This window comes from Zootermopsis nevadensis, unplaced genomic scaffold, assembly GCF_977971745.1.
Source record: "Zootermopsis nevadensis isolate Lab colony 2312 unplaced genomic scaffold, Znev_1.0 Znev_ptg000030l, whole genome shotgun sequence".
Lineage (NCBI taxonomy): Eukaryota > Metazoa > Arthropoda > Insecta > Blattodea > Termopsidae > Zootermopsis > Zootermopsis nevadensis.
Window position 1 is genome coordinate 14,529,780 of NW_028259162.1, and position 9,618 is coordinate 14,539,397.

Here is a 9,618-nt window from a genome sequence, read left to right on the forward strand (position 1 = left end):
TTCTGACCCGTTTACCTCCTTTGGTATCCTATAACCCGGATAGAAACATCGAAAAAACTCAAACCTATGTGACTTTCTGCGCCCTCTATTAGCAAAGATATGAACTAATGTAAAGATAAGTGAATTGCCCCGCCACCTGTTGGGAATGTATAGACTAATGAGCCCGCGAAAAATTTCTGACCCGTTTACCTCCTTGGGTATCCTATAACCCGGATAGAAACATCGAAAATACTCAAAGCTAGGTGACCTGCTGCGCCCTCTATTAGCAAAGATATAAACTAATGTAAAAATAAGTGAACTGCCGCGCCATCTGTTGGGAATGTATAGACTAATGAACCCGCGAAAAATTTCTGACCCGATTACCTCCTTGGGTATCCTATAACCCGGATAGAAACATCGAAAAAAACTCAAAGCTAGGTGACCTGCTGCGCCCTCTATTAGCAAAGATATAAACTAATGTAAAAATAAGTGAACTGCCGCGCCATCTGTTGGGAATGTATAGACTAATGAGCCCGCGAAAATTTTCTGACCCGTTTACCTCCTTTGGTATCCTATAACCCGGTTAGAAACATCGAAAAAACTCCAAGCTATGTACTTTCTGCGCCCTCTATTAGCAAAGATATGAACTAATGTAAAGATAAGTGAATTGCCCCGCCATCTGTTGGGAATGTACAGACTAATGAGCCCGCGAAAAATTTCTGACCCGTTTACCTCCTTTGGTATCCTATAACCCGGATAGAAACATCGAAAAAACTCAAAACTTTGTGAATTGCTGTGCCCTCTATTGGCAAACACATGAACTAATGTAAAGATAAGTGAACTAACTCCTTATAACGAAAGTCACAATTCATTCAACATTTCTTAAAGTCGCCAATAGATAGAGTTCCTCATAAAACGAAATGCCAAACGTATAGTGAACATAATTGTAAGATTTAAATTAAGAAACTTTTAAAAAGGTATTTATTACAATAATTATTAAAAAGTATTATCTGATAATTATACAAACATGTCCTTGGTTATAAAACTAATCTAGCCAGTAAAGAACGTTGGTTAACATGCTACGCCGCGTGCTGTATGTTACGTATCGTATACGATAAACCATAATACTTATATACATTATAATAACCGGTCACTAACAAATTCTACTCTCTTAACTGCTGCCCTAATTCTTATAAGAACTGATGACCTTCATTAACCTTTCCGTAGAAAATTGTTAAATTCTCCACTGGGATCGCGCCCTCCCCCTCCGAACAAACCTTCTGCACTGCCACTAAATCTAACTCATAATTCTCCAATTCTCAACACACTGATATCAGTACCCCAGCCTTAAAGAGGGCTCCTATGTTAAAAGTTCCAAAACTCATATCCCTTTTCAAATGCCAAGGTCGTGCCAAAGAGTTCGTCCTGGTCCGAGGCTTAGTTAATATGTTCGTAACTGTTTTTTATGGTGAAACGTTGTTAGCCTTACGCTCATCCGGCAAGCTGGAGGACCACCCCTCGACAGCTGTCCACGACTGCTTATTCAACATATTCGCAGCTAACCTCTTTACCTAGAGGCTGTCCCTCTATCCGCACCTGATGACGCGTCACAGAAGTTAAGTGAACTGCCGCGCCATATATTAGCGAGAGCATTAACTGTTATAAAGAAAAGTGGATTGCCGCGCCTTATAGCGGCTATGACATGCAATAATGTAAAGATGTGTGGACTGCCGCGCCATGTATCAGTGAGGGCATGAACTAATGCAAATAAGAAACTGCCGCGCCACGTATTGGCGAGGTAATTAACTAACGTAAAGATTAGTGCATTACCGCGCCATCTGTTGGGAATGTATAGACTAATGAGCCCGCGAAAATTTTCTGACCCGTTTACCTCCTTGGGTATCCTATAACCCGGATAGAAACATTGAAAAACTCAAAGCTATGTGACCTGTTGCGCCATCTATTAGCAAAGATATGAACTAATGTAAAGATAAGTAAATTGCCGCGCCATCTGTTGGGAATGTATTAACTAATGTCATTCCACTTTCCATAGAAAAATGTGAAATTGTCCACCGGGATCGCGCCCTCCCCCACCCATCGCACTTCCTGCACTGCCACTAAGTCTAACTTATAATTCTCTAATTCCCTACTCACTGATTTCAGTGCCCCAGCCTTATAGACTCCTAATGTTCCGAGTACCAAATCTCATATCCTCTTTCATTTGCCATGGTCGTGGAAAAAATTCCGTCCTGGTCCGGGGCTTAGTTAATGTCTTCGTAACAATTTTTTTTCGCCCAACCCGCAAGCTGGAAGACCACCCGTTGACCTCTGAACACGACTGCTTATTCAATATATTCCCAGCTAACTTCCTTAACTGGATTCCGTCCCTCTATCCGCAACCTGAAGACGCACCATGCAGTGATACAAGAGGACCCCCACCATACATAGAACATAAGTGAACTGGCGCGCTATATATTAGCGAGGGCATGAACTAATGCAGATAAAGTAATGTAAAGATAAAGTAATTGCCGCGCCATCTGTTGGGAAGGTATAAACGTATTGGCCCGCGAACATTTTCTGACCCGTTCACCTCTTTGGGTATCCTGTAACCCGGATATGAACATCGAAATCTCGATGCTTGGTGACCTGCTGCGCCCTCTATTGGCTAATTAGACGGCTTACCGAAATAACCAATGCCCTCCAAAGAACCAAGTCGTGGGCCAACAAAATCCAGTCTCCTTCAACTCCTATCTCCCATAGATCCCGCCTGAGATTATCCTCCCATCTAGGTCTAGGTCTCCCCAGCGGTCTCTTCCCCTCAGGCTTCCCAACCAATACCTGGTGCACACCTCTTGCCCCATCCATGCGCGCTACATGCCCCGTCCATCTCATTCTTCTTGACTTAATCACCCTGACAATATTGGGGGAGGAGTAGAGATTTTTAAGCTCATCATTATGCAGTTTTCTCCATGTCCCATCGTCTTCTTTCCTAGGCCCAAATATCCTCCTCAACACCCGATTCTCAAACACCTGCAATCTGTGTTCCTCCCTCTGAGTGAGAGATCATGTTTTGCACCCATACAAAACAACAGGCAAAATTATTGTTTTGTATACTTTAATTTTCAGGTTCTTAGAAATCAGACGGGAAGACAAAATATTTTGAACTGAGAAGTAGCAAGCATTTCCGGAATTTAGTCTCCTCCTAACTTCCTCATGACTGTCATTTTTATTTGTTATTGTTGTTCCCAAATATTTGAACTTTGTAACCCTTTCTAAGGACTTATTAGCTGAAGATTTCCGTCTTCTGGGTTGTTGCGCTGTGTAGTCTGGTCGATGTTAACCAACGTTTCAGAGGTCATACTGCCTCCGTCATCAGGGTGATGAATATGAATATGACACGATTTATTAGACACCCTAAGATAATTCTGCCCGCCTGTCTTCTGATGACGAGATACTAACATGTATTTAGTTTTTTCTGAATTCACTTCTAGCCCCACTTGTCTACTAGCCTCTAGTAAAACTTCTGCGTTCCTCTTTATTGTATTTATATCGTCCCCCAATAAATTAATATCATCAGCATATGCCAATAGCTGATGTGTCCCGTTCAATTGCAAACCCTCCTGCCTACCTTCGACTTTCATGATGGCATATTCTAGCGCAAAGTTAAAGAGTAAGGGAGACAAAGCATCTCCTTGTTTAGACCGTTCTTGATGAAAAATGACTCAGATAATTATTTACCTACACGAATTTTGTTACAGGTTTCATTTAAGCACATTTTTACTAGACTCACTAGCTTCTTTGGTATACAATACACGACGATGCGATGTAGGCCACAGGACAAAAATATTATAAATAATTTAAACCTTTGTCGGAGAAAATATAATACAATCAGATCTTTTTACTAAAAAGTCTTACACGGTGATGTAACAGCGTTTAGCTCCAGAATCCTGTCGTTGAGTACCCCGTAACATTGATTAATGTTTATCGGCATCCTTTTGACTAACTTTTTCTCCGCATCTCCTACGTCTACTGCTTACCAACCCGTTCAATCTCCATGCTAAGGAGTAGTATGATGACATTGCGACATCATTCATCTCACGAGCAATATCACAAGCCCACACAAAGCTAAAGAGAGGGGCAAAAACCAAAAGCCTACACTTGTCTTTAAGCTTATTAGGTCGAAGGTAGGACACTCTCTTTCATCCTTTGAGACTAGCAAAAGTTATCTTGCCGATGGATTGCTTCATTCATTGCAAATTCCCTCATCCCCAAACAGCAACTCAGTGAGGATACGATTTATTGCGTTGTTCCTTCAATCTAAATAAACGTCTATTCCTTCTGTCTGCGGCATTCTTGCGTCGAAATAATCAGCAATCACTATGTTGAAGCTTTAGAAGTCTTCCATGTGATGATTTAGTCTTTGTGATGAGGAATCTAAGCAGAGGAGAAAAAAGTCAGCGTTTTCCAACACACAAATTAGGAAGGAGTAAGCTCGTTTATATTCTAGCTTGAGGTGATTGCAGTTGTGTTTGGTCGCTTGATGTGATTGAATTTCACAAAAGTTAACTCGTTCTTTTTTGCTTCCTGTTTACTCTTTGAGAAATGTATTCATTTTGAAAATATGTACACTGCAGCTGGAATTATCTTTGATAAATTATCTTCTAGAAATTTCATAGACATGTTAGAAGCTTGGAGTTCTAAACAATTAAATTACGATCAGAGAAATAAATAATTACCTTCGGTTTATGTTTGAGTACGATTCGAATCTCCTCCTCAGCACGATCTATCGTGACTGGGTCATTTTCGAATTTTTGTCTTTCCCTCCAATCCTTCTCGATCCACCGTACATAATAATTCTTTTTCGCTTAGTGACAATAGCGTGTAATGTTAGAGTTGATTCATCATTGTTAATTAAGCAACCAACCTGCCAATAAAATAGAAGGAAGTGTGACCAAGTAACTTGTAATAACCTATCGTGTAGGCAGTAAAGGTCATAGGCCTATAGTTCAATAAAATTAATCTGTTGACTCAGTTTGCTTTGGTCAATCCTTGTCCTTTCCAGAATGGGTTTACGTGTGGTTTTCTAAAAGGCTTTATAGCGTCTGTCTACACAGCCTCAGACAGGCCACACCTTTCATTTGAATACACTTACCATTTATAATCGCCATGCAATTTGTTAGTCTGTGACTTCAGAGGTTGGAGAGACATTAGCATCACTGGGTAATCCTCAAATTTCGATTAGTCTTTGATCTTCGAGATACGTTCACCTATTATTGATATTGCGTTATTTTTTTGTGGATTGTTACATTTTTCGCATTTAACTTTTACTGAAAGAAGATACAAGTTCAGAATGATAGTTGTAACATATGACAATGGAGTCCTCGTAATTTGTCTACCGTTACTTCTCTTTTTCATTTGCTTACGTCACAGATAAACTTTTTGGCTCCTGTTATGGAGTCTAAATACAATGGCACAGATCTATTGGAGCTGCGATGTTCGTACTAATTGTCCTATACCTTCGGTAGGTGGCAGTTCAGTACGTCTGTTAAATCAAGTAATTCCGTTACCAGTTGCAAGATGGCAGAAGTAGTGCTATACATAACTGTGATCCATTAGTTCACTGCCCTTGCACTCGGAGCCGCGTTATGTGTCGGGCAGCGACGGGGGGGTGACGGACGGTATAGCCAGCAAGCGTAACGATTCCATCAAGAAAATTACTCGCCGGGAAAAGCTAATAATCACGTGCCTTTTCCTCCCCTTCGTGGTAGTGACAGTCCACATGATTTATTGCGCTATAAAATATCATTTGTATTGCGCGTCAGAAAAGGGCAGGGTGATGTAGAAGGAGGGAGGGGGAGACATGATTAATGTAGGTAGACGGGCGGGCACAATGAATACATGCACGGCATTTTGTGCTAGAGACCAGAATCGCTTAGAGAAGTGACGGTCTTTCAAGACTTCTTCAGTCGACTTTCCATTCAACAGTTCTTTTCAGCCATTTGAGTCTGGTTAATTGCAAGCACGCTTATGTAATCTGTAGTCTGTAGAAGTTGCATAGCTGGCAGGATTATGTTCGCCAGTTAGGCATTATGAACAAGGTTCCATTTTACAAATGGTTTGTACCTAATTTATATATTGAATCTAACCATCATTTATACCACGAAACAATGACACTGACATGTTCGGTTGCCCGTGGCAAAATGTTCTGAACACATCTCGGATGTACGATACTCGATTTGAAGGTTGGTGTGTATTTCAGTGCCCCAAAATTGTGGGTGAGAATTTTTCAATCCTATAAACAGATTTTTCCTTCGCCTTAGACAACGTTCTGAGCACTCACTGTCAGCACACGAAACAAACAGTTAAGCTAAGATTGTGGCTTCGTTTTTCTCAAATTTTCTTTTCGGGTTTCATATTAAATTTGATTAAATTAGGTCCGGTAGGTTTGCACTAAACATGCTTAAAGCGGGCGGATTTCGTTCTAGTCCGTATCGATCCACTGCAATCCCTATTTCCATACAAATTAAATCAAAATTTAACAACTTTGTCTGCACTAGTTCATGGTTAAAACATGGATGTATAATTAAAGTGTAAAACTATAAGGCCTGTTTGATGAAGTATTAAATATAAATTTGGTTTTATTTAGTTTTGTTTTCTCGGTTTAACAGACTGTAAACGTACTTTAATTGTTGTGATATGTAATTTTGTATGTAGATCTACGTATTTCTGCATGAACTTCATTTATGTTCAAAGGCAACAATTTGTTATTTTCTAAAGAGACTCGAATTTTTCTGCCGACGACTCCGGAAATGGCGTTAATAAGATTTTGAGATTAATACTTCAATTTATGTTTCAATTCTGTCTTTTATACTATAATAATTTTACTTAATTGCTCTAAATAATAATTGCCTTAGCGAACCATACATTTTGTTATTGGTCTATTATTACCTTCAAACTGGTTTTGACTGCCAAATTATCTTATAGTATCCTGGGGTCTCGGGTTCGATTCCCGGCGGTGCCCGAATTTATAACTTGTGATGGGCAAGGCCGTGGTCTAGGCAACATGGAGTTTTCCTCCGGGGGCTTCCCCGGTTTCTCCGTGGCATCCCAACAATTACTCCATTCACACACAGAAGAAGGCAATGGCAAACCACTTCTGGATCATCTGCCAAGAACGTATATGAACAGGTCCCAGTCCGAGAAAAGGATGGAAGGATCCCGTTCATATGGACCTGTCGTCAGACAGAACACTAAATAATAATAAGATGAGGTGGTCTAGCGGTTAGAACGCTGGCCTTGTAATCCTGGGGTCTCGGGTTCGATTCCCGGCGGTGAACGAATTTATAACTTGTGTTGGGCAAGGCCGTGGTCTAGGCAACACGGAGTTTTCCTCCGGAGGCCTCCCCGGTTTCTCCGTGGCATCCCAACAATTACTCCATTCACACACAGAAGAAGGCAATGGCAAACCACTTCTGGATCATCTGCCAAGAACGTATATGAACAGGTCCCAGTCCGAGAAAAGGATGGAAGGATCCTGTTCATATGGACCTGTCGTCAGACAGAACACTAAATAAATAAATGCTTTCCAGATGTTGCAATAAGCCCTTTTAGTGACAATTGAGATTTTGTAGAACGTCGGGTAAAAGCAGGAATAAAACAGAACTTGCATTGTGATTAATATTTCTCAAAATTTTACTTTCAGTGACAAGTACCTAAATTATAATGTCCAGTTTCTTGTTGCAGAACGAAAGTATCTGATTTGTTAAATTTGGACAGCGGAAGGGCGGTCCTTCGTGAGGACGGATTTCTGTTCATGAAGGAGACACGTTCGTTCAAGGGTTGCATAAATTTCATCTAATTCATATTCTCTTCGCAATCAGCATGGTTAGAGTTCTTTGTGTTAAAAATTCCAGCATGCGATTTAAAAGTCTGTGCACATTTAAGGTCTACACAGTTCTTATACCTTTGTCATTGTCGGAACAAACATGACTAGTCATTGTTTCATCTGCATTCACTCCGATCGCAAACGCCTGCTCGAACAAGAAAGGCCATACAATGAATGAGAAAGCCAAATATGGCTGTCCGTAGGTAGGCTACATCTCACTCTTAGTTTCTAAGACACGTAGAATAAAAATAAAAGACCCGAGTGTTTGTTGTCAACATTTCGAGATTTGGTTTCCGCTTCTTTGTGGTCACCGCAAATTGAACGAGTTGGCACAGCAGCGCATACCTACACATGCCACGGTGTTTCCTTCAAGTAGTGATTCCCATCGCGAGGTCCGTGAACCACCGACGTTCCTCAGAATCGTCCAGACAAATCGATTGTCAGTTAAGAACGGACAAGTTGAGGAACAACTGTTATTGATGCCACTACTGAAACTAGAGAGTACCTTCGTCATACCGCGAGTGTCGAGGACAGCTTCAACACCCGCATACTTGGTTCGAAAAACTGTCTTCGGCGAAGTGGGTATAATCAGCGGTTCCGAGGCATATCGAGGTAATTTTTCTTCGTATCCATTGCCTCCTCTTCCTCAAAATATGATGGTGCTGTATTTATCTAGGAAAATGTACGCAGAAATATTTTCTAAGGCAGGGGTGGCCAACCCAAATGATCTTTCGGGCCACTTTGGAAATGCATCATAACTCCGCGGGCCACATATAAAATTATATATCCCCATATCAGATTTAGATACACTATAGACATTTTTTTTATAATGGCCAAAGTCTTTGGCCATTATAAAATAAATATATTTTGTAAAAGTGTGATGAATCTCGGGCCGCGGGTTGGTCACCCCTGTTCTAAGGGCTGCTGTTCTTGGCGTACTTTCGTCTTTTCTAACTCGACATAAGAAATTTATTAGTCTCTGGTTACTGAGATGGACCTAACAATAGGACCGAATGGAAGAGGAGAATTGAGGAGGCCATGGACCGAATACGGACCGGAGAGCCATAGAAGAAGAAGGTTACTGAGATGCGATTCAGCCATCTTTCTGTATAATACTATGACATGTTCCAAACATCACCAAAATAGGCGATGATGAAATTGTCATTGATTTCACAGGAAGACAACATACGGCAAGACAGTTCTCCTTTCTTCAGACGTTTGTCCATTGCAATAAATTGATATAATTTCATGTAACAGATGGTCCAGTAAATTTCAAAATAAAAAATGGTAGGACCGTAAGTCAGTTAAGGACGTTGTATGAACTAAGCAATCAAACGATACGAGAAGATTATTAAATTTTAGAATCTGCGTAGGATAGGACGTGAAGCTTCATAAAACTCACGTTTGAAGTTGTGTTGAAACATTCAGTTTGTGCAGCCTACATCTGAATTTTAAGCAACAAAAATGATATAAATATTGTGGAGGTCGAAAGAGTTTGGAAGGTTAAAATTACGTCCCTTATGATCTAATGATACTAAATCAGTCCGTACTTTGGAATGTACCCAGAATACGCTCTTGGTCCCCTCGATGCACACGCATACAGTGGACCCGATAACAAAAACACTGTTGGCGTCATCAGGACTACATAGTTTATTAATGACAATGACGAATCACACACATGTTGTAATCATTGGCTGCTAATGAGTTCAGTTCACGGTCAATGCGACCTTCCCAGCTTGCATCCCGCACACCTC